At 45.4% G+C, this 24,259-nt stretch overlaps 1 protein-coding gene across 9 annotated transcripts in view; it reads left to right on the top strand.

Annotated features, from left to right (window-relative positions):
* The window catches only part of LPP (LIM domain containing preferred translocation partner in lipoma), a 728,024-nt gene that overhangs the window by 63,848 nt on the left and 639,917 nt on the right, over window positions 1-24,259 (top strand). For all 9 annotated transcript variants that reach the window (XM_066347508.1, XM_066347507.1, XM_066347501.1 and 6 more), the window contains one exon: window positions 9,107-9,230. The gene's annotated coding sequence lies outside the window, so the exon portion shown is untranslated. The remainder of the gene's footprint in view (window positions 1-9,106; window positions 9,231-24,259) is intronic.

Genomic DNA, 24,259 nt, shown 5'->3' with positions numbered 1-24,259 from the left:
GCTGAGGGAGGTGATTGTTTAAGCTGAGGTCGAATGACAAGAAACCAGTCATGTAACACAGTGGTCCCCAACCCCCGGGCCGCGGACCGGTACCGGTCTGTGGGCCATTTGGTACCGGTCCGCAGAGAAAGAATAAATAACTTACATTATTTCCGTTTTATTTATATTTAAGTCTGAACGATGTTTTATTTTTAAAAAATGACCAGATTCCTTCTGTTACATCCGTCTAAGACTCACTCTTGACGCTTGTCTCGGTCATGTGATATATTTATCCGTCCCACCCTAAAGGCCGGTCCATGAAAATATTTTCTGACATTAAACCGGTCCGTGGCCCAAAAAAGGTTGGGGACCACTGATGTAAGAGTCAGGGGACGAGCATGGCAGGCAGAGGGCAAGGGCCTCAATGCAAGGGCCGTGAAGTGAGGATGAGTTTGTGTTTGAGAAACAGAAGGATCCTAGTGTGCTGGGAGGAAGGGGACTAAAGAAGGAAGACTCAGACAGAAGCCGAGAGGGGCTGCTCGGTGTCAGTCAGCTAGAGTGCAGGTTTGAACCCGAGTCTAAGTTTGATGGGAAGTGTCTGAGTTATGTTTTACCAGAATCACTCTGGCTGCTTTGGGGGAAATGGATTGCAAGGAGGGGGCAAGAGTAGAAACCAGGAGGTGAGGCAGAGATACTACAATAATCCAGGTGGGAGGTGGCAGTTGTTTGGATTGGGGTGGTAGAAGTGAGCCAGAGAGAAGTGGCTTCACGACATGTTTTGGAGGGATTGTCTATAGGACGTCAAGGGCAGTGTCCAGGCCGCGCTCTCAGAGACCCTGACGGAGGTGAGAACATGTGCAGTAGGGAGTGCATGGACTTGCAGCTGATCCAGACTAAGGAGCCTGTGTGCTTCCTGCTTCAGCTTCTAACCTTGAGCTTCCAGCCAATGAATGGAGGGCAGTGGCTTCCGGCCTCTGGCTTCCTGGCTGAGAGCCGCTGGAATACCCCCAAATAAGCCCGTAGAACAGGCTGCTTCCTTTGCTCTCCCTGGGTGTTTGTGTAAAGCATTCTTTCCCACCAAGAATACGGAACATTCAGAGTGCTGTTGACTTTATGGGCCATATTTAACTTGGTGTTTTTCCTTGATGTGTCGTCTGTTCTTGTGGAGATTGCTGCCTCCAGTAAGCTCTCTAGTGAGGTGCCTTCGACCAGCCACCCTGTACGATGGGTCCGGAAGGCTCCGTGGGAGTCCAGAAGAGCAGGGTCTTCAAAGCCCCACCTTGGCTTGAGGACCCTGGTCCAAGGGCGCCGCCCAGCCCTCTTCTTTTGTTTCCATGTGAATTCATGCTTGTGGGCCCTTGCCTGTTCCCTGTAATTCCTTTTAACGTGCTGGGCTTTCTAGTAAATGCTCCACCTTTCAGGGGATAAGCTGGTCTCAGAGAAGTGTTGCAAAGAAGTCAATGTAAGGTAGTGAGAATCTAAGATTCCTGATAGAGACTGTGCTGTGGCCACCAGGCCAGAGTGACCTCCCATGCGACCACATACCCCTGGGTGTGTCACGGGGAGCTCGTACGGCACTCGGCCTACGCCCGGAGAGGCTCAGGAAGTATACATTAAATCTCCAGGATTTCCCTTCGGAGGCTTCTTCACAGCCTCCTCTTCAGATAGATAGTTTGTAGTCTATGGATACCAGGGTTTTTTTTCTTTTTAAGATTTTTTTAATATCATCTGTTAAGAACAGTATTGTGTTTTTGCTCATTCAAATTTCTTTAAAAATTTTCTTTCATTCATTTAGTCAACAAACAATTATTGAGTTCTTACTGTATGCCAGGCATTGTGCTAGGTGCTGGGGATTGATTCAAAGATAATTTGGGGGCGTTTGGAAGGGGAGTGGATAATTACAGCACAGTGAGATAAGTGCTATAATAGAGGGATACGTAAAGAGCTAGAAATAGCAGTATGAATAACATCTACGAACAAATTGCCTTCTTTTTTTCCTTTAGGATTATTCCCTGTTGTATATTGCTCAAAGTGGGATTACTGGGTCATTTAAAAGATGAAAACAATTTGGCACAAAAAGATGTAATGACTTGCCTGGGGAATACAGCTCAATTTCTAGCAGGAGGAAATTGTTGACAATTCCAGATTTAGATACTTCACCAGGAGGATCAGGCAGTGGTTCTACTGCCCTTGTCAACATGGCAGCCTGCAGAGGAGCCCCTCTTCGAACCAAGTCAGCCTGCATGTAGAAACACGTATACGCCTGACCTGTGGTGGCGCAGTGGATAAAGCGTCGACCTGGAAATGCTGAGGTCGCTGGTTCGAAACTCTGGGCTTGCCTGGTCAAGGCACATATGGGAGTTGATGCTTCCGGCTCCTACCCCCCTTTTCTCTCTCTGTCTTTCTCTCCTCTCTCTCGGTCTTTCTCTCTCCTCTCTAAAAATGAATAAATAAAAAAAAAGAAAAAAAATTAAAAAAAATTAAAAAAAAGAAAGAAACACGTATACTTATATTTGATCTCATAGGTATGTTGTTAATTCTCACAAGAACCTAGCTGTATGAGTGTGATCGTTTCCATTTTACAAATGAGAAAACTGTGCCTTTGTTGAAAGGAAATGACTTGCTCAGGATTGAATAGTAAATTTGCTGAGAATCCTAGAATCGAGTATATAGGTCTTTTTAATTCTGTGACTCCCGTCCTGTTCTCTGTACTCTGCTCACTATGTGGGGGTACTAATGACCAGCAAGGACCTGGAGTTCATTAATGAGTTATAGGGGCTCTTCTCTAGAAGATTGGGATCTATGAAATATTTATGGAAGTCCTAACCCAAGGAATACTGTCCCTCTTTATTTTGACCTGGAAGGGCCTGAAGGCTTGATGTTCTTGATTTTGGGCCGGGCTCTGCAAGGCTAATACATGTCCTCAGCATTGGAACCCAGAATCCCAAGGAAAGCGGAAACATTGCCACAGTTCTGCTTTGAAATATTTATTATTTTCCAAGTATATTCAACGGTATGCCCCAGACTATGAGTTTGTTTGTTTATTTATTTGTAACATTGCCTAGTATTTCTGTCATTAAATAAAGACTCCTGCCCCGGAACCCAGGGCCCATCATAATCGGACGGCAACGTGTGCCTCCTGTGAGCTTCCTTGGTGCTCCCACGCATCCCTAAGTTGGCCACCTTCCCTGCCACTCTTCACAGTGCCCTGCATTCTCTCACCTTCATGCTTTAGCTAAGCCTGTTCCTTTAGCCTGAGAGGACCTCTCCCATTTCACCCGTAGACCTGCCGTAGCGCCTATTACTTTCTGCATAGATGACACTTTCTTTTCTTTTCTTTTTTTTTTCATTTTTCTGAAGCTGGAAACAGGGAGAGACAGTCAGACAGACTCCCGCATGCGCCCGACCGGGATCCACCCGGCACGCCCACCAGGGGGCGACGCTCTGCCCACCAGGGGGCGATGCTCTGCCCATCCTGGGCGTCGCCATGTTGCGACCAGAGCCACTCTAGCGCCTGAGGCAGAGGCCACAGAGCCATCCCCAGTGCCCGGGCCATCTTTGCTCCAATGGAGCCTTGGCTGTGGGAGGGGAAGAGAGAGACAGAGAGGAAAGTGTGGCGGAGGGGTGGAGAAGCAAATGGGCGCTTCTCCTGTGTGCCCTGGCCGGGAATCGAACCCGGGTCCTCCGCACGCTAGGCCGACGCTCTACCGCTGAGCCAACCGGCCAGGGCGATGACACTTTCTGAATAAAGTAGTCCCTGATCATTTGCTCCCCACCATCCACAACCCCCCATACCCACAATCTCGCACACTAGAAATGATCTCTCTCTTCTCTCTGTGCGAACTCACTGTACAGTGGGCTGTGAGGCAATAGAGAAACTCTTTGGTGCCTACGGGCATAAGATCTGGATTCCGATTTTGGCTGTGATACTTCCTAGCAGTGTGATCTGTTAGAGTGGTTAATTTGATTGAGTCCAGGTCTCCTCATCAGTCCAATGGGTATCATCAATGATCACACCAAGTCATAGGGTTGTGATGAGGACTTGTACTGTTATCTGTGCTTCTTTAAGGCACTTGCCATCTCCTACTCTGTTGATGTCTTATCTCCTTCCAGATAGGGAACTCCTTAAGGTCAGGAAAGGAATCACCTCTTCTTGCCTGTGTCTTTGATATATGGGACCTGCTACAAGGGCTCCCTCCTTCAAGGGAAGGGATTTCATACAACTTAACTGGTGACATCAGTACAGGCTCATTACTAGTCAAAGGTTCCAGTCACACAGTGCCAGGTGTGGCCAGGAGCGCCGAGTTATGGAGCTTTGGGCACACACAGAATGTGCTGGGTAGGACTCTGATTCCTGCTTCTTCAGTGACAGGAAAGAGGCTAGAGCATGTGTGCAGCCAGGTCTTCTGATTTACTGAATTGGGTGGTGCTAGCATTTCCCTGAAGGTCGAGTGGAAATCCTTTGTGGAACATGATTCCTGGGTCTTCCATGGGTGAGACTCCTAGACTAGAGGAAAGGGTCTATGGAGTTGTGGGTTTGGGATAACGCCGAGGGGCACCGACTCTTCTGACTTCTCTGTGGATGGGCCCCGCCCAGGAGGCTCTCCTTTAGACACTCCCACCTTTGCTGTGCTTGAAAGCTGACTGTGGAAAGGTGATTCAGTTCTTAAAAGGATAGTGTGACCATTAAACTTTCTCTTGAGTCATTTCTCAAAATTCAGTACCCACGAGTCTCAAGACCCAAGTATCATAGCCTGGCACATAAGGTCCTATATGTTCTGGCTGCAACATTTCTTTCCAGCCTCATGTCCCAACGCATCCTCCCACGTGCTTTGCCTCTGGCCTCACCAGGTTAGTCACTGTTCCCGAGAACACCCTGCACTCATCCTCCTCAAGGCTTTAGCACATCGTGTTCCCTGGGCTTCCCTCCTCCCCTCATGCACGGAAATCCTCTCGGGTGTTCAGGCTTAGGTTAGAAGTCCTCTGCAGAGCTCTTCCAGACCCTACAATGACATTGCATGTACTTGTGCATTACACACTTTTCATTTTGTTTTGTGTATTCGAGCACATCTCCAGTGAGGTTATGAGCTCTTTGAGAGATTAAGGCATGTCTAACTAACCTACACATGCTAGGTACACATACTGTGCCTTATTGAGGACAGGAGTTGCTAGCAAGTGTCTGTTTTGTGCACTTCTGAATGTAGGGCACATGGCATCCTGCTAGCTAACAGGTGCATCTGAGGGATGTTCAGAAGCTTATGCTAGGGTTATTGGTGATTTGTTTGATCGTAAGCCTAGCCATTTGAATTCTTACTTTGATTTGGTCTGATATCAGTGCATTGCTATCCTTTCTAAGGTCTGTTACCCGTATACTCAGCAGATGTCTGCTTAGTGCCAGGGCTCTAAGCTTATTTCACTTAAGAACATAACACAAAGGTAGAATTTAGGCAGGATTTATCTGCTTCTAGTGTGGACATTTTTTTAGTTTGAGAATCCAGCCTTCATCTTTTATCTAAAAGTTCCTTGAAATGTGAAAATAGCAGAAGAGTTTTTTAGTTATATTTCTTAGCAGAATAGCTGTTCATAGTATACTAGTAAGTGCAAAGTAATAACACTTGTGTCATGAACCCTGGTTTAGAAGATCAGGGTTCAAAGTACTGGCTTTACCATTTCCTAGCCTTCGAAGACTAGGGTTCAAGTCCTGGCCTTTCTGTTTCCCAACCTTGGAACCTTGCCTAACCTCCCTGACCCTCAGTTTCCTCAATGGATAATTGGGAAATCTTTCTTATAGGGTTGATGGAAAGTTTAATTGAAGTTTTGGACATTAAATTGGGATTTTTACAGTTGTGTGGTTCATAAACTGGGTTTGAAGGCCATTTTTAAATAGCATTTCCAAAAAGTTTGCTATTGAGAGAAAATGCTTAGATGGTTAAGTTTTTATGCACATGTTTCATTTTACTTTATTAAATGACAAAATAAATGAATTTCTAGTAAGAGGACATATAGCATCTAACAGACTTAGGGAACATATATGGCTTGTAAGACTCAGTAATAATTGATACAGTTAGAAGCACAGAACCACATAGAAACTATGGCAGTCAAGAGGGTGTGCCTTAATGAATGCAGACTCCGTGCTGGCTCTGTGCTGTGCATGCTGGATATGGAATCCCAGGACAGGACTACATGCTCCCCGATGGGTGGGTAGTATAGCCTCGTTTTGCAGGCAGGGAAGCTTGAGCTCAGAGAGGGAAAATAACTTAACACAAGTCTAATATTGAGCCTTGAACTTCATCCTCTACTCAAGATGACCTCTGGAAAATCCTTTCTATTTACAGATGTGACAGGACCTGCCTTTATTTCGTTGATCCTTTACCTTCTCACTCCCGGGGAAGGCCCTCATTCCAGGCTAGGTAAAGCCATGGAAATTGCCAGTCTTGATGTTTCATGACTTGATTAATGAAGCTAGATGTGGGTCTTGACTTTTCCTCCTAAGAGTCCGCTCATTTTGATCTTTTTTGACTGTACTCATTCATTTGCCTTTATTTACTTTTTCTCCCTTTTGGTGAGATATTTGCCCTTGCCCATCTCTGTTGTTGAGATCAGGAGTGTATTTGAAGAAGACTTTGTATTTTCTTTTAAAAAATGATGGGTAGAAAATCCATTGAGTCTTTCCCATCCTCTCCTCCAACCACTGGTGGTGGGAAGAGGAGGCACAGGCTGGGAGCCAGGAGCCAGAGGTCTCATCCTGAGTCCATCACTGACCAGAAGAGCACTTTGAGTCAACCCTTTCTTTCCCTGTTGGGGTCTCCGTGTCTTCTTCTGTAAAAAATGATGGCACTACAAGATGACTCCCTAAGATTTCAAAAATTCTGTATGTTTTACGGTGTCAAAACCATCCATTTTGCTGAGCTGCATAATCCCACAGCTGTTTCTCTGATACTTTTCAATCTTTAGATTTAATCTCCTCAACAATGTATAATTTTTTAAAGGGAAGCTTTTATAGACACTTCTGAAATATAAGGGTGGCGGTGGGGATAAATGGATGTTAAAAAATAGAAAACAACCAATTAAATAGTCTATAGCATGTAATTCTCCTTGGAAACTTACCAGGGAATTGAGGAGCACTTTAACAAGTGGTAATTTCAATTGCATTTGAACTCTGCTAATGGTTTGTTTGCATGGGAACTTCAATCATTTCACAGCCATTCTTTAGCAAAGCTGCTTGTTCTCTTTATGGAAAAGAAGAAAAAAAATATGAAAAGTGAAGTTGACTATGGAAAAGGGAGGTCACTTTCATTTGTGCCAGGAGGGAAGCTGACAAGTGTGTGAAAGATGGCCCCGGGGCCGAGGTGAAGGGCCTTGACTTTCAGCAAAGTTTAGAAACTGGGAAAGTCAGACATCCCTGGCAGCTGTTGTAGAAAGCATTCTGATTTGTATTTGCCTCTGCAAGCTTAGGTTTTCTGGGCCTTGGGGGTGGGGGCTGTCTTTTGTTTTTTTGTGTGTGATTACACTGTGCACAGGTCCACTGCTGGTGTCCTGATACTCTATTCCTCAGTAAGTTTGAAATTAGGCCTTTCTCTCATTTCAGTGGAATGGCTTTGAGAATTCTAACATCTTGAAAGGCACGAGCTCTCAAGAAATGCTTTGCTGGGCTCATCTTGATGGTGCTCCATTTTTCTAACTTAATTTCTTTCTGCTGTTGGGATGCACTCTGAGCACTTTGAGTCAGGTGTGCAGAGACTTGCGTGTAGAACTTGGGGTTTGGCATCAAAGCAGATAGTGGGACCAAGGACAAGTCTCTCTGTCCAGTGAGTCTCCTTGCCCTCTATCAAAATGGTGGTGACCGGGTCCAGGGAAACAAACCCTGGACTGGAGCACCGGACGGCCTGCTGCACATGGTGGGCTCCTGGAGGGGCTGCCTCCCTATTCTGGACCCAGCTTCTCCTGTCATTTGGCAGAGTTGAAGTGGGTTTTTTTTTTTTTTTTTTTTTGGTATTTTTCTGAAGTTGGAAACCGGGAGGCAGTCAGACAGACTCCCGCATGCGCCCGACCGGGATCCACCCGGCACGCCCACCAGGGGGCGATGCTCTGCCCATCTGGGGCATCGCTCTGTTGCAACCAGAACCATTCTAGCGCCAGAGGCAGAGGCCACAGAGCCATCCTCAGTGCCCGGGCCAACTTTGCTCCAATGGAGCCTTGGCTGTGGGAGGGGAAGAGAAAGACAGAGAGGAAGGAGAGAGGGATGGGTGGAGAAGCAGATGGGCACCCCTCCTGTGTGCCCTGGCCGGGAATCGAACCCGGGACTCCTGCACGCCAGGCCGACGCTCTACCACTGAGCCAACCGGCCAGGGCGAAGTGGGTCTTTTTTTAAGGTCCCTCCCAACTTTGATCTTACGTGGATATTTGAAGATTGAATGAGAAAATACACGTGAAACAATTGTATGATTGATTTAATAATATTTAAAATAACAACAATGAAAATAGGAGTAGTTGTTTTTTTGGTACACGGATTTCTCCTGCATATAAAAGACACATTTAAAACAGCCAACTGCTTTGGCATCTGTGTATGTTGGAATATATATTGCATCATCCTTAGCAAAATAGTAATAGCTCTTAATGAAATGGAACCTGTAATGAGGGCTTACTGGGAACTGTCCGGATTGTCTAGTTCCCTGCTACTCACTAGCCTTTCAGGTAAGGGAATTAAAGTTCAGAGGCCTAGCTAGGTCCTATACTTAGAAATTTACCTCCAAACTCATATTCTTTGTTTCTTTTTATTTGTTGTAGTTCAGACTGGGCTGGGAATTGTTTTTGTCTATAATGTATTTGACTTATTGGTCTCTTTCATTTCTGATAATACCATGAGGCTGATGTCCTGGGAGGGCTGAGGATGAGCAGTGGGGTGCTGTCATTCTCCTTCGCCATCATTCTGAGACAAACTAGTGAAATAACAGTGCCAGGGGCTGACTGGGGGCTCAGGCAGAATAGAGGTGAGCCACTGGATTGGTGGGTTTCAAGCCTGGAATCATCCTTAGCGTGGCCTGGTGAGCGAGCACAAACCTGGGAAGTTCTAAAGCTGGTAAGATTCTGCAGTTTCATCAGTGATCTCCTTCTCTCATTTCCACAGGTAGGCTCATCTGAGGCTGAGAAACAGAACTGAAGACGGGATCCAGTCACCTGATTCTCGCTTAGGTCTTGTTCGTTGTTCTACTGGGCACTCATTGGAAGAAAAAGATTTTGTTCCTCAATCGGTGAGTCCCACGCATGGCACTAATAACTAGTTTGGACTAAGAACTAGAGAAGAACCAAAATATTCTTTTTCTAAAGTTAATTTCATTGGCAATGGACAAAATATAATAATGCTAATAAAATGGGTGGCAAAGAAAAGGCAGGACTCAGCTCTTGGAAGTTGGCATGAAGAGAGATTGGAAGAAAATCTGGAGTAATGATGATTTCCGGTTGCCAATAATTGTATTGCTTCTTTCTTTCTTCTTGGCACGGAGGGAAGTGTTCTTGAAATTAAAGACTAAAATGAAAATGTCAGTAAACAGTCTTATGAATATTTGTGAGGAAAGAAAGTAATGTCATTGGGTAGCTCTTGTCTACCCCTGTGTAAGGTACTGCTTCTCTGATTTCATTTTATTTTCAAAACAATCCTTTGAGGTAGGGAAGGCTAAGTTTGCTTAGGCAAAGGGTTGAACCTGTGTCTTAAAGGATCTGCTAGAGGTTCATTGGGATCTGAGTTTGAATCCTGTAGCACATTCAGAAAGGGGAATGGGACCTATGAAGGTAAGCTTTCCCTTGTGTCCTGTAATTCCTCTGTGTTTAGAAGGTAGACTAGAACTTCATGTTCTAGCAAGGAGGGGTGGTAGAAAGAATCAATGGTGTAGGCTGTCCTGGGCTGTGGGAGCCTTGAGGAAAATAGCTAGGGGGTTCTGGGAGAGGCTTCTATAGAATTCTAGGTCTGTGGTCTCCATCCCGAGGGCTAGTTTATATGTGCTCCAAGCACTGACTTTAAACTGGATAAATAATATGGCTTGCCATGGTTATGATGCAGGTTTCCAAAACAAGGAAAATGCTGTTGTGATTGATAAAACCTAACTTCATTTAAAAGTGTGGCTCAGTTTGCCCTTGCTGGTGGCACAGTGGATAGAGCATTGTCCCAGAGTGACACGGTTGCCGGTTTGATCCCGGGGTCACTGGCTAGATTCTGGGATTTCTGGCTCAATCCCAAGGGCCCAGCTCAACCTTGTGGTTGCTGGTTCAAGCCCTAGACAGGGCATGTATGAGAACCAATCAGTGGGTACACAACTAAGTGGAATGAATTGATCTTCTCTCTCTCTCTCTCTCTCTCTCTCTCTCTCTCTCTGTCTCCCTCTCAAATCAGTGGGGGGAAAAAGTGAAAGTGGCTCAGTTTATAGTTACATTTTGTTGCCCTTTCTTTTCTTTGTCAATGTATCTAAAAAGAACAACAAACTTTCTCTGCCCCTATTGATCTGCATAAGATAAAAGGCTGGAAGCCACTGCTTTGACTCTTGAACAGTTTAGCTTGTTAAAATTTCAAACATGGTCTTGAACGCTTTGCCCCAAGCATACACTTTAAGCATCTAATGTGAATCTTTGTTATTTGTTCTACTTCCTGAATTTTTTTCAGTATTTGAAATTAAATTGTGATGAACATGAAGCCTTGCCCTGGGAGTAAAAAAATAAAATAAAATCTAGTGTATTATGACAGAATGAGGGAGAGTAAAGACCTAAACAAGAGTGAGCTGGAAGAGACGCAGGCGTTTTGTTGTCTGTAAGCTGATTGTGAGCCAACAGTGGCTTTGGTCTTCTGGAACGCGTGTGCAGCCTTAGCGGCATTAAACAGAGTAGGTTTTCTGCAACTGAGTGGGTGGGGGTCCCGCTGGAAACCTGCCAGTTCTGAGATGATGGGGCTGCGGGCCCAGTCTGAGTAGGCTTGCTGTATCTTTCTGTGCTCTTTACCCTGACCTTTTCTGTGTGTTGGCTTCATTGTCAGGATGATTAACCTCATGGTCATGAGAGGGCTGCTCGCTGTTACCTGGGCTACAGGCGCCTCCTGCCATTTGGGGAAAGACAGCCCTGTTTGCTATTCACTTGGCTATCTGTGGACTTCTGCACCACTGAGGCCACAAGGAAGACACTGTGCTAATTGGCACTTGTGAACTGGGGCTCTGCTCTGAATTTTGAAACAATCCCACCCTGATGTCATGGCAGCTACAGACGGGAGAAGTGTCGGTCTCTCAAAAGAATGTCTGGCTGCTCATAGGAAAAGGAGAGAGGACTAGAGCTATGTGGGTGACCATAAACCTGTTAGCCCTCCTGTCAGAGCTCCCCTACAGTGTCAGATTTTAGTCCGCATCTTCTCCTTAGAAAGGGACTTGAGACTGCCCTGTCCACATGAGGATGCCGAGAGGACCGGAAATGATGTCCCATCAGGAATGGTTGCAGGAGTGAGTACAGAGAAGACGGGGTGTGATAATACCCTTAAGAATATAAAACCAGGCCCTGGCCGGTTGGCTCAGCGGGTAGAGCGTCGGCCTAGCGTGCGGAGGACCCGGGTTCGATTCCCGGCCAGGGCACACAGGAGAAGCGCCCATTTGCTTCTCCACCCCTCCGCCGCACTTTCCTCTCTGTCTCTCTCTTCCCCTCCCGCAGCCAAGGCTCCACTGGAGCAAAGATGGCCCGGGCGCTGGGGATGGCTCTGTGGCCTCTGCCCCAGGCGCTAGAGTGGCTCTGGTCGCAATATGGCGACGCCCAGGATGGGCAGAGCATCGCCCTCTGGTGGGCAGAGCGTCGCCCCATGGTGGGCGTGCCGGGTGGATCCCGGTCGGGCGCATGCGGGAGTCTGTCTGACTGTCTCTCCCCGTTTCCAGCTTCAGAAAAATGAAAAAAAAAAAAGAATATAAAACCAGGTCGGAAGAAAGGAAAAAAAAAAAAAAAAAAAGAATGTCGCCCTGGCCGGTTGGCTCAGCGGTAGAGCGTTGGCCTAGCGTGCGGAGGACCCGGGTTCGATTCCTGGCCAGGGCACACAGGAGAAGCGCCCATTTGCTTCTCCACCCCTCCACTGCGCTTTCCTCTCTGTCTCTCTCTTCCCCTCCTGCAGCTAAGGCTCCATTGGAGCAAAGATGGCCCGGGCGCTGGGGATGGCTCTGTGGCCTCTGCCTCAGGCGCTAGAGTGGCTCTGGTCACAACATGGCGACGCCCAGGATGGGCAGAGCATCGCCCCTGGTGGGCAGAGCATCACCCCTGGTGGGCGTGCCGGGTGGATCCCAGTCGGGCGCATGCAGGAGTCTGTCTGACTGTTTCTCCCTGTTTCCAGCTTCAGAAAAATGAAAAAAAAAAAAAAAAAGAAAAGTATCTCTTGTTCATGATTGCTTCCCTAGAGCCCGGTGGGCTCTCTGGCACATGACAGGTGCCCGGTGCATTTCCAGGGTGAGAAAGAATCAATTCAAAGGCAGTGAGCGTCCCTTTCCCTGAAGGTGTTCCACCAGACAATGGCCATTCCTCTGCTGGGGAATTTTAGGAATTCTAGTGCAGATGAGGCTGGACTGCATGGTTTTATGAGAATGGAGACATGACTAGATAGAAAGAGGCTTTTGGGACCAGTATGGCTGGAGAAGTTTGTGAGTTCATGAAATGGCAATGAGTACGGAGGGATTGTAATCATTAGATGTGCAGCCCTGAAAGAGCAAGATCCCCTTGCCTTCATTTCCCTGATCTGAGGATTAAGAATAACAACTATTTCCCTGTCTGTCTCTCATGTTTGTTTGGGACAAGCGGGTCTATAGATGCCAAGCTGATTTGCACACTAAAGTGTGGTCCACACATGACAGGTTATTACAGTTGTTTCCTTCTTTAGTTTAAAGATTTGTCTTGTGCCTGACCAGGTGGTGGCACAGTGGATAGAGCGTCAGACTGGGATGCAGAAGGACCCAGGTTCGAGACCCCGAGGTCGCCAGCTTGAGCGCGGGCTCATCTGGCTTGAGCAAAGAGCTCACCAGCTTGGACCCAAGGTCGCTGGCTCCAGCAGGGGGTTACTCGGTCTGCTGAAGGCCCACAGTCAAGGCACATGTGAGAAAGCAATCAATGAACAACTAAGAAGTTGCAACACGCAACGAGAAACTGATGATTGATGCTTCTCATCTCTCTCTCTGTTCCTGTCTGTCTGTCCCTGTCTATCTCTGCCTCTGTAAAAAAAAAAAAAAAAAAAGATTTGTCTTGAATATCTAGGAAAACAAGATGACCTAATGTGCAGTCCCCAGCTTGCCTGCTGCCTAGGATATGCTCAGTATATGTCCTTTCTCCTAATCCTGCACCCCCTCTTTGCCAGAATTGGATGTGTACTGACTCATTCTCAGTCTTGAAAAGGAGCTAGATCTGGAATCTTGCTTAATGATGGTGGTTGAAGTTGACATGAAATAGTATATTATTTTCATATTTATTTTTGCTCTAGACAGTAAGAAGTGGAGGAGGTAGTTTGGAGAAGAAGTGTCAATGCCTGAGAAATCCCTTCAAAGCTACAGTCTAGCTGTTTGGCTCTGGCTTTGTTTGATTAGCTAATCATACCTTCTGCTCCAGGCGTGACTGGCCCAGTGGGAGTCAGGAAGGAAATTATTTCCCTCTGTTGATACTAGTATACAATTGTTGATGGTAGCCAAGGGCTTTCAGTTTTAATATTTCCTCTTTGGTTCTCAGAAGAATCAGGTATTAGTCGCTGCCGGAAGCAAAACATCGGTCACTTCCACTTGACTTTCAGAGGTGAATGTCCTGGCTCCTTACCATTACTTGGTCTAGTGGTTGTAGGGCATGTGTGACCATCTCTGTAGTCAGTTTTCATTGCTTCTATGTTATTGTTTCAAAAATAACAAAAAGACTTGCTCTTGCTTTTCTGTATGGGATATATTGTATGAGGTGTTTCTGTCCATGAAACTAAAACGAAGAGGTATTTCTCTCTTGCTCACTTTCTACTTCCTAATTCCATGTTCTTCTATTTCCTGACCTGAGCACAGCAGAGACACTTCTACTTTGGGGATGACCCTGGAAGTGTTGGAGGAGTTCTCAGCTCCTTCCTCATTGGATTACTGTGCAGTTGCAGGGATCTGATACCAAATGGGTGGAGAGCCTCAGGACTCATTTGTAGATTGCTGCCAAGTGCTTACCCCTGGTTGACAGCAAGTGTGCTGTTCTCTGCCCTGATCTCCATGTTTGTCAGGAAGTCTGTAAACTTTAGGATCTTTAGGACACCATGGTAAATTAAGCACTGCCTTTGACCTTGAGAAGCTTACAGTTATTAGAGAGAAAGACATATACATGAAAATGAAATATACCTTAGAAAGGTATTTTTTTACAATATACATTCATTAATCACCACGTGTATCAGGCCTCACCGTAGGTCCCCGAGAAATCAGATAAGTCATTTATAGCCTCAGATCCCATGGGCTTAGATGAAAGATTGGGAGAATGGAAAGAATTGGGAACACTGGGAAAGGTTTCCAGGAGGCAGGGGGTCTGATCTTAGAACATTTTAGTGAACTATGAAGCCTTATGACATAAGCTCAGGAGGTTGGCAGGTGGGCCTGTGACCATAGTTTAGCTTATTAACTCTGGACTATTTCTGAAGGTGGGTTTAGTGGTAGCAGAACACGGCTGGGCAGGTAAAGAGTCTCTCGTCTTGTATGTGTGGTTCAGTCTCTGGTTCATTCCGATCAATGTACCGTAGCTGAAGTGCGATGTTGACTTTGAACTGCACCGACTTTGCCGTGGTCACCTCTGTGTGGCCAGAGTCTTCCTGGGTATATTTTACCAAACTAGAAAGAATCTCTGCATTTTGGGGCGCAAAGTTTCCTTTTGAAATCTTGTGATAGCAAATTCTTTATAGTATACTCCCTAGGTCTCACGAAAAGTGTTGGAGTTGGCAGGGCCCACTAAAATAATCTCAAAGTTGGATGCTATCTTCATTATCTTTTGCTTCATAACAAATCACCCTAAATTTAGCACCTTAAAACAAAAAAAACATTTGTTATCTCACAGTTTCTGTGAGTCAGGAACTGGGGAGCCGCCAGATGGTGTCTCAAGGGCTCCCCTGAGCTTGCAGCCTGGTGTCTGCTGGACTTCGAGTCTCCTTCAAAGGAAGTGGGTGGGGACATCATACCAGACTCACTCAAGGATTGTGGGCAAGATCCAGTTACTCACTGGCTGTTGGAGTTAGGGCCTCAGTTACGGACTGTTGGCTGGAGGCTGCCGTCAGTTTCTTGCCATGTGGGTCTCCCCATAGGGCAGCATGGCAGGTGGCTTCCCTCGGAGCAAGTGAGCAAGAGATGGAAGCCAAAGCTTTTTGCGACCTAAGCCTGGAAGTGACACATTGTTCCCTCTGCCTCGTTCTATTTTCTAGAAGTAAGCCACTAAATCTAGGCTGCACTGAAGAGGACAGACAGCACATGAGCATGAACAGCAGGGTGGATGTGTACGGGGCCAGCTTAGGAGCTGCCTGTATTATGCACCATGCGCTAAGATGGGTGTAGGAGTTCCATGGAGCCGCTGTATAAACCTCTGTGAATCCATTTCATTTGTAGACTTTTGAGGGTGAAACTATTCAAAATCTTAATCTAAACATTGCTATATAGTAGTATAGAGTACGAAGTTGGCCTGGTTTATAAAAGGAAAGACACAAGTATCGGTGAATGCTGTGCTCCCATCCCTCTACATTTCTTCCCTCCTTCGCAGTTAGAGCTGCTTTGGTGGAAATGTTTGAATGTTCTTGCTGGATTGAGCTCTTTACCAGGGAGATGCCAAGACCCAGAGGGGACACTCTCCTGTGACCCTGGAGCATTGACAGACATGGGAGCCACCATCTAAGGCTGCTGTGACTCTGCTCAGTGCTTCCCTTCTACCTCTCCAGACAGTCTGGGCTTCACAATCTGTCCCTACAACGTTTAGTCACGTTTTCTCTGCTTTTTACAGCCTCTGTCCTGTCCCAGAAACTAATTGAGGGAAACAGGTCAAAATTTGGGGTCTTGAGCCTTCAGGTTGTCCCTTTTAGGTACACTTCAGGGTCTCGATCTCCTGTTGGGTCTTGCTGTGTCCTGAAAAGTTGCATAAATCAGTATTACTTGGCTCAGACAGTGTGTTTCTGCAGTTATGAATAACATTTGTGTGAAGAATAGTGAGCCAATACACAACATGACTGTGAGACTGAAAGGATCAAACATAAAACCTCAACCAATACTTCCTGTCTGGCAGAAAGTTCTTTTCCAGAACGTCCGTCTCTTCACCTCACCAAAATAGTCTTTTTATAAAACCACGCTTGGCAGTATATTTTATAGAAGATGACAGGTTCCTTTAGAGTCTACCTTAACATTCCTAAAAGATCAATGTCAATGGGAGACTTAGAATTATGGTCAAGCTCATTGTAGCCTCACTCTGCCCAAATAAGAGCTGGCTTTGGCCATTGAGACTGTCACTGGCTGAATGTTAACACCATTCCCCATCCCATGGCCTTTTTCAGCTCTCAATAATTTTTATACTTTCAGTGCTTGTAAGTTGTTTCTTATCCATTATTTTATTTTTATTAAAAGTCCATAGTACGACATGGTTTTACTTGCATGCCGGCAACAAGGTAAAGCAAAATTTGGAGTAGAAAGTATCATGTAATAACTGCGTAACCTGAAGTCACTTAATTATTTTTTAAACTAGTTTCCATTCCTGAAAAAAAAAAATAGGCAGATGTCACCTACCTCGCAGATTCTTTTGTGCTCACAAAGCAGCATGCTGTTTCTCAAGTGCCTGAGTGTGGTGCTTATGCAGTTGGTGCCCATTAAACGTAAAGTTTTTCATCTCCTTTATAGTCTGTACTTGCTAAACATCCCTCTTCATTCTTTTTCTTTGTCAGGCCGTTATCTTAAAGCCCCCACTTTGTACTGTCCCCTGCAGCATTTGCTTATGTCATCCAGATTTCCTGTTTTCCTGAATAACTAAAAGACTTAACAGTTATAGTTCTGCTCCCAAGACGTGAATACAAACATCATAATATGCTCACATTTTCTGGTATTTGGAAATGCAATAATTCTGGGAACCAAATATTTATTCATGATGTTCCATAAGGAAGCCTCTCAGGCATCTCTACTAGAAAAGTAAGTGTTGGTTTTCATGACAAAACTGTCTAGTGCACAGGATGAGCCCCACCCAGTTGCTATCAGCCTCCTCCTCTTTTGCAAGTGGAAGCTTTTCTGGGACCTGCCCAGCGATGACCCTCTTTGGCTCCTCTTTGGACTTCTTTAGGATGACATCACCTCACCCTGCTTCAATGGCGACTGGCTTGAGTTATATCAGTTATTAAAATGATCTAATATTCTCCTCTTAAATCTGGGGCCCTGGCTCATTCTATGATTAAGCTAGTGATTTATTTATAATATGGTACAGGATGGCCGTAGCCACTCTATGATGTAATCTAAGAATGACATGAAAACAAAATAGGCTTTTACATAATGAAAGTATTCCTGTAATACAGTTAATAGTAAGGCTTTTTTCCCATCAAGAATAGAGATTTGTTCTTTACTTTTTCTTCATTTTTGTCTGATCTTTTCCCATTTATGAGTTGTAAGGCCTTTTAATCAATTTTAAAAATCAGCATCAAAAACACCACAAAGACTTTGGTTGACTCTTCTAATCTTGTCTTGTCGTCATCTCTGTTCCCCCTCCCCTACCTCCATCTGCTGCCTCTGTTATGGTTACTGCTCTGCTCAGCAGCCCACGGGGTCCTCTCAGCACACAGCAGTCCCCACCATTACTTTGCAAATGCTGTTCCTTCTACTGGAAATGCTTCCTTGATCCTGAACTTCCTTCTGCTAAAGATAGATACAGCACACTGGTTCCTACAGATGCCAAACTTCAGGCCAACTCAAATGCCCCTCTTCCTCCAAGCCTTCTCTGAAGCTTCTGTCTCTACTTAGAAACCCTTTATCAGTATTTCTTACAACTTAATACAATAGCCAGCTCCCCTCCCCCACTCCAAGGAATAGTGGCAGAGCATCAACATTAGAAGAGGAGATGTGCCTTAGGAGAATGGGGGCAGGGGCCTTTGTAGCTCTGGTTCTACTCCTCATACGGAGACATGAGGAACTCATGGTCCATCTTTCAGCTTCAAATTTCTTTATCTGAAGAATGAGTGGTTTGGATTTCATTTCATGTGGCCATACAGTGTGTTGGTAGTGGCTCCTTGAGATGCTGTGTTGAGACGGCTTCTGAAGCTGTATCCAACTGAGTAGGAAAGAATCCACAACCATTTAGAAATATCTGTAATGGTTATAGGTGGAAAAGTGAGGATGGAAGCATATAAGAGGAATCTTGGCTATTTTTGAATTAGATATTTAGAGACCTCTTTTTATTTTACTTTTTTGGGAGGCTTTGCTTTGCTGATTTTAAATGTCTTGCCCAAAGTCACATAGCAAGTAGTGGCTAGAATCCAATTCTGAAGTATAGAGATGGTTAAAAACAACATATTCTAATCTCACTTTTACTTGTGTAGGTTGGCTGTGGGAGTTGGCTAGGAGAAAACTACTAGAAGGTCACAGGTTATTGGATGCACAAGGCTCCCCAAGTTCTGTATGTTGTTGAGGTAGAGTGGGGTCATAAGAGTTATAATGTTTGCACTGTTGTCATTTATGACAAAGATGGCATTTTAAAGTCAAGGTCACAAAATTAGTTGACTTTGCCAGGGTTTTATTGGGTTAGGGCCCATGGAGTTAACCCATGAATCTTTTGGATCCTCTGGGCGTCTCCCCCAATCCCAGACAAAATCCTTAGATCTTAGCAGAATGCTAAATTGTTCGAGTACTAGGTCAGCTGTGGGAGAATAAAAAGTCCTGGAGCAATGGGGGGACAGACAGGTAGAGGAGAGAAAGGAAGAAGGCAGTTTAGGATGGTCCATAGCACTGGCACCCCGAGCCTTTGCGCATTGAGAAGAGAAACTGGAAGTGGTTAGAGTGAAGAAGAGTGAAAGGAGATTCAGGGGGCGGGAGCAGAGCAGGACTCTGCCATGCAGGGGACACAGACTCTGTCTTTGCAGGTATTTAGGAGGGGCTGAGACTGATGGGTCCTTTGTTGAAGGAATAAGAAGTCGGACTGCTTGTCCGTAAGGTCCACCCTGTGTGGACAGTATGGAATTTTCAGAAGGCACATTTTGCTTACATTTAAATAATTCCCTTTTTCAAATAAGGGCTTTATGGATGAAAGCGACTCTTCTTTTCTCCATGATCTTGGCACACGTAAATGCTGACTTATCTTGGGCGTTCTTTTGTCCCATTTAGCATTATTGATGAAGGAAAAGAGTCTAGCTGAGGATGTCTTAGTAATTTTTTTGTACTGAATGTAGTTTTGAGGTTGATTTGTGTGCATTTTAAAGCTATTTCCAGAGAATTCTGTTCTGTTGGCTTCTCTCTACCCCTCCTCCACCATTCCTTTGTCAACAACTTGCTTTCTCAGAGTGCTCTGTGTATTCATTGTAGAACATTCCTGTCACTGTGCTGTGTTCATGAACAGATGTTTAGCCTTCCTCTTCCACGAGTTTGTAGAAGCTTCTTAAAAGCAGGAATCCTGTCTTATTTCATAAGAGGACCCTTGGTGCTTAGTGTAGTGGTTTGCAAATGATAATGATGACTCATTAACTTAACAACTGTTTCTTGAGCACCTGCTGTGTGCTAGACACTCTTCCAGGTTCTAGAAATAGTACCATGAGCCAAATTCAACAAACCTTCTATTTGATGGAGACAGATAATATACACAAACTAATGAGGAAATATATCATATTTAGGTTGTGTTTTATATATAATATAATATAATTTTTTTATTATCAAATGAGAGGTGGGGAGGCAGTGAGACAAGACTCCCACAGGTGCCCTGACTGGGATCCGTCCAGCAAGCCCCCTACAGGGCGATGCTCTGTCCATCTGGGACTGCTGCTTCATTGCTTGGCAACTGAGCTATTTTAGCGTCTGAGTTTAAGCCATGGAGCCATCTTCAGTGCTTGGGCCCAACTCACTCGAACCATTTGAGCCATGGCTGTGGGAGGGGAAGAGAGAGAGAGAAGGGGGAAGGGGGGAGGGGAGGAGTTGGAGAAGCAGATGGTTGCTTCTCCTGGTTGCCCTGGCTGGGAATCGAACCTGGGACTTCCACACATCAGGCTAAATGCTCTGCCGCTGAGCCAACTGGCCAGGGCCTGTAATAATATTCAGAAGAGCAATAAACCAGGTTAAGGGCACAGGGGCTAGGGAGGAGACAGACTTAAATTCATTGGTCTGAGATGGTCTTACTGATGAGTGCACTTGAGCAGGAATCTAAATGAAATGAGGCCATGAACCTAAACCTGTGGTAAGAGTGGGAGAATGTTTTAGGCTGAGAGAAAGCTATTGCAAAGGCCCTGAGGCAGAAACATGCTGGCTACATTCCAGAAAAATGAGGAGGTGCCTGACCTGTGGTGGCCCAGTGGGTAAAGTGTTGACCTGGAAATGCTGAGGTTGCCGGTTCGAAACCCTGGGCTTGCCTGGTCAAGGCACATATGGGAGTTGATGCTTCTAGCTCCTCCCCCCTTCTCTCTCTCTCTATTTCTCCTCTCTCTCTCTCTCTCTCTCTCTCCCTCTCCTCTCTAAAATGAATAAATAAAAATTAAACAAAACAAAACAAAAAACCCCAAAAAACAACAACAAAAAATTATTTAAAAAAAAGTGAGGAGGCTAGTGTGCTTGGGATGTGGTGACCAACGTGAAGAGTATAGGAGAGGGGAGGTACCCATGCTCATAAAAATAGTTGCAGCAACAAATGTTCATTAAGCTCACCTTGAAGATGCTCAGAAAAAACAAATTGCCTTTGAGATTTAAAGAATCCCCGGAAACCTAACAAAAGGGTGACCAAGGTATTTCTGGGTTTCAGCTTGAAGATCCGGGGCTGTGGGTGGAAAGCTCGGACAGTGGTGGTGGGCCGCTCCAAACAGGTCCCGCTGTGGAGGGTACCGGTTTCCCTTCCAACGTGTCACCTTCCGTGACGGAGAACTCTCCGAGTCTCTGCTCCAGAGATCGCCACACCTGCAGGGAGGCCAGGCCCTGGGCGCAGATGGGCAATTACATGCCTAATCACCCGTTCAGGCACCCACTTATTTGTTTTCTACATGCAAATATGGGTTTTTTGCAGATGGATTTCATATATTTGTTGCTTCCCCATTTTATTTAAAACAAAACAAATGATCAACCATGTCAGTTGAGGGCGGCAAATAGAAACGTGAATGTTCTCTATTCCCGCTGACGACACGGCTGAGAGGGAGCCTAGGCAAATCAGTCTTTCTGCGCTCCGGTTCATTTTCACTCTATGTTAGCCCTTCTTAATATCTTAACGGTTTTAAGGAGGCATGTGGTATTATTTTCCTAAGTCAATTTCTCAATATTCCAGCTTCCATCTTTTGATGGTGTGGTTTCTATTTTCACCTTTTCAGGTTCTGAACTTCTGGCTCATTGTAAAAAAAAAAGGGGGGGAGGTGCATCATGGAGTCCCCAAAGACCACTGGCAGGTGGTGTTTGCAGCTTTGTTATTTTAGCCTGGAAATAAATAAACAAACACAAATTAGCAGTATTTGCCCCTGCAGTTGTGCTATTATTATTAATTGCACAGGACCATGCAAAAAGTCACTTCCGTTCACCTGGGACCCTGTAGGTAAACATCAATATGAGAAGAGGGCTTTGGTGGCTGTTGGCTTTGATTTGTAATGAAATTTCAGAGCTCTAGAGTAGGATGTCAGAATTGATAGATGCTTTCACATTTATTTTATCCCAAACACTTTATTTTATAACTAGGGAAACTGAGGCCGAGAGAGGTAAAATGACTTGTTCAAAGTCTCAGGGAGGAAAGAGTAGCGCTGGGATTCGAGCAGCTGCGACCCCGGCCGAGGACTGCCTCGTGGCCTGGGGACGTGAAGAGGCAGCTGGGAGGCCTGGAGGACCTCCTCTCCAGGTGAGGTCTGTGTGTGCGTGTGTCTGTGAATCTCATTTCTATCTCATAAACTAATGTAAAAATCTTCTTGGTGTCAAATCTCAAGCAGAGAAGCAGTGATGGGGAATGTGGGAAGGGATTACTTGCAGCTTGCCTTGCAAGGTGATGGACTGGAAAGGACAAGTGTGTGTGTGTGTGTGTGTGTGTGTGTGTGTGTGTGTGTGTCTGTGCCTGCGTGCGTGAGAGAGGGTGGGGAGTGGAGATGAACCGACTAAGAGGGAGAGGAGCAGACCTTTACACAGTAGGAACTTCATAATTTGACAGAGACTTTTTTTTTCCGAGACAGAGAGAGGGATAGACAGAGACAGACAGACAGGAACGGTGAGAGATGAGAAGCATCAATCATTAGTTTTTTGTTGCACATTGCGACACCTTAGTTGTTCATTGATTGCTTTCTCATATGTGCCTTGACCGTGGGCCTTCAGCAGACCGAGTAACCCCTTGCTCAAGCCAGCAACCTTGGGTCCAAGCTGGTGAGCTTTGCTCAAACCAGATGAGCCCTCACTCAAGCTGGCGACCTTGGGTCTTGAACCTGAGTCCTCCGCATCCCAGTCCGACACTCCATCCACTGCGCCACCGCCTGGTCAGGCGACAGAGACTTTCTGAGCCAGTAGGAAATCTAAAACTTACTGAATTGACTGCTTTATTTTGTAGAAAAAAGAAACTGAGGTTCAGATTGTGTGCCTAACCCCAAACCATTCAACTTTGAGTACTTAAATTTTTAGGTCAGCAACATCCTTTGAAAGAAACTTTTACTGGGAGCAGTACCAGTCATCACTATCAAACTGTATGTTCTTGTTAGCCAGTAGGGCTGTTGCTCAGACCTAGTTTTGGCAGGAGGAGCATGGCAAGGGCTCCTCTGTCCTTGCAGACATCATAGACAAATGATCAGGCGCAAATGAACACTTAGTGAACCGACTGCCCCCATGGCTAGCTTACAAGCGATCCTCTGAAAAACTTGGGTTTGGAGATCAAGGCCAGTCAAGTAAATTCTGCGGATCTGTTAAATGCAAGACCCTTTCATTTTGAAGTATACAACGCTAAGATGCTGGATGATGGCCCGGGTATGTAGGCAGGGTCCAAGGTGATATTTTTGGAGGTAGTCTGAGAACAGGAAGGTCTATATGTGTGCAAAGGGAAAACTTTTGTCAGGAACATATGGGGAGAGGTTACCGTTTTGTGTAGTGGCCACAAGAATGATAAAAGGTCGCTGGGCAGCCTTGATTCTGTGGGCTTCTAGGAGCAGGGAGCGGGGAGTGGGGAAGGAGCGTGCACAGAGCAGGGATTCAACCTGCTGCATCTGTTCTCTGTGCAGGTGCCTCTCTGCAGAGTGTGTGCTGAAGTGCCTGCTGTCTGTTTCTCCTGCTGATGCTACGTGGCTTGGTATCAGCGCTTCCCACAGTGTGCTTGGCAGTCTAAGCCCAGTGGCGGCCTCTGGGTCCCTGTCAGACACAGCGTGTGAGGGGATTAAGTGTCTCCGACCTTGGGCCCCCTGTCTTACTCTTTTCCCTTTCCACCACCCTCCCCCACCTCCCCCTTTGAAAAAACAAAATCATCAGGGGGGGGGGGCAGAAGCTTAATTTATGTTAACTTTTTTTTAAATTTTGGTAACTATTATAATTTGTTTCCTGTTCATACATGTAATTAATTTACTTTATGTGAGACTACATTATAATATACTTGAGTTCTCTTTGGCTCTATGATTTCTTTTCTTTTTTCTTTTACTTAAAAATGTTCTCTCTTTCTCTCTTTGGACTTCCAGCTTTCTTGTCTACACAGTCTGGTTTTAAAGACTCTTTAGGGAGTTAATGACTTTGTTGGAACCACTATCAGAGAAGCAATTCAGATGACAGAATCCCATGTTTAACTTGCTTTTCTAGCAATAATTTATTTTTCCTTTAGCTTCAAGGAGTAGCAGTGGAGAATAGAGTATTCTGTAGGGTATTCTGAAAACAAGGAAAACGTGCCAGATGAGTTGCTGATTTCCAGCGAGGCACATGGAAAAAAGGTTTTTATTTCAGTGACCTCTCTACTCATTGGAAAACTCTGTGCTGGTGGATTTCATGGTCCCGAGACTGAGTGCTCTCGAGTTACAGTGAGCGATGAGCGTAGGGCGCAGGCTAGAGGATGCTCTCTTATTGGGCGCAGGGGTGTTACGGACACATGCTGTCCTTTGGCATTAAGATAGGTACATCATTTCTTCCAGTCTTGTAATACTAAGAAA

The sequence above is a fragment of the Saccopteryx leptura genome, chromosome 8, assembly GCF_036850995.1.
Source record: "Saccopteryx leptura isolate mSacLep1 chromosome 8, mSacLep1_pri_phased_curated, whole genome shotgun sequence".
Taxonomy (NCBI): domain Eukaryota; kingdom Metazoa; phylum Chordata; class Mammalia; order Chiroptera; family Emballonuridae; genus Saccopteryx; species Saccopteryx leptura.
The sequence above is the reverse complement of the archived record's forward strand: the minus strand, read 5'-3'. Positions and strand labels throughout refer to the sequence as shown.